The following is a 1,709-nucleotide window of genomic DNA, read 5'->3' on the forward strand; positions in this document are numbered from 1 at the left end:
TGTCAAATCAAACTACAGCTCAGCAGATTTGATGGCAGCAATACAAGAACAGCAAAAGAAACAAGAAGAACGAGAAAAGAATCAAGAAGAGAGATTACAGCAGTTGTTGGAGGAAAAAGAAAAGAAACAAGAAGAACAAGGAAATAAACAAGAAAAGAAACAAGAAGAGAGATTACAGCAGTTGTTGAAGGAAAAAGAAACAAGAAGAGAGATTACAGCAGTTGTTGAAGGAAAAAGAAACAAGAAGAGAGATTACAGCAGTTGTTGGAGGAAAAAGAAAAGAAACAAGAAGAACGAGAAAAGAAACAAGAAGAGAGACAACAGCAGTGGCAAGAAAATTTGCAACAGTGGCAGCTTGAACAGCAAATTAAACAAGAGAGATTCCAGCAGTTGTTGGAGGAAAAAGAAAATGAACAAGAAGAGAGACTACAGCAGTGATTGGAGGAGAAAGAAAATGAACAAGAAGAAAGACTACAACAGTGGATGGAGGAGAAAGAAAATAAACAAGAAGAAAATCTCCAACAATTGAGAGAAAGCCAGAGTACACAAATGGATAACATTAGTAAATTTCAAAGCGAATTAAATACATTAAAGGATGATTTATTGTCTTTTACACAAGGAGGATACATTAACCATCGACTTAATCAGCCCCAAACAATGGCAAGCCCATTCCAGGCCCCACAGCTAAACCCTAATGCAGACATTTTCAGTCCTGTTAGAAGTCACATCCCAGACACGCGTGTCAGCAATAGGGGTGATTTAGTATGAAGAAAATCACAGGAATTCAATGGGAAGGCGTCGTGGGAAGCATATAGGACACAATTTGAGCTCCTGGCAGAGATGAATGGATGAACAGAGGAGCAGAAAACAGTGCACCTAGCAAAAAGCCTGAAGGGAAAACCACTGCAAATACTTTAACAGTTGTCAGCAGACGATAGGCACAACTATAGAGCACTGGTAGCGGCTCTAGAACTCTGGTATGGAACCCAAAATCAGTCTGAAGTCTACAGGGCTAGGTTTAGGACGAGAGTTTGTGCTAAAGGGGAGAGCCTGCAAGAGCTGGCACAGGATTTGGAAAGTAAGGCACACAAGGCCTACCTAACTGCGCCATCCGATGTCCTCAAGCTGTTGCTGAGGGATCAATTTGTAGATGCCTTGGACAGTCCACAACTGAAGATACAAGAAAGGCAAGCACACCCCTCTACTATGCAGGATGCAATGGCCAGAGCTCTTGAATTCAAATCCTATGTTTAGTCATCAGGATTCAAGGCCAGAAAAGGGCAGCTTTCAGAGAAGTTTAGGGACTTTGCTGGCATTGTAATAAATCTGGGCACAAGAGAGCTCAATGCTGGCAACTTCAACACAGGGAAGATGCCACAGCAAGAAAAGGCTGCTACGCAGTAAGGTTGTTGGAACTGTGGAGAGCAAGGACATATGAGGAGCCAGTGTAAGAAGAATATTACCAATAAGTCAGCCTCTGGGAAACCAGTAGTGGTTTGTATTGATGGGCACCTACCAACCCCAATTGTGAAAGTCCCAACAGCTAAGTGTAAAATGACAAGCACACATAGTGTCTATGTGACTGGCTTTTTCAGGTGACACGTCTTCAGCAGCATCATTTGTTCTGTTGTTCACTTTGTTCCAACTGCAATGTCCTGGGCTGTGATAATGCTAAAGCCTGTTGGCATGCGCCACCTTTGGCTTACCTC

Source organism: Limulus polyphemus, unplaced genomic scaffold (assembly GCF_000517525.1).
Source record: "Limulus polyphemus unplaced genomic scaffold, Limulus_polyphemus-2.1.2 Scaffold896, whole genome shotgun sequence".
Lineage (NCBI taxonomy): Eukaryota > Metazoa > Arthropoda > Merostomata > Xiphosura > Limulidae > Limulus > Limulus polyphemus.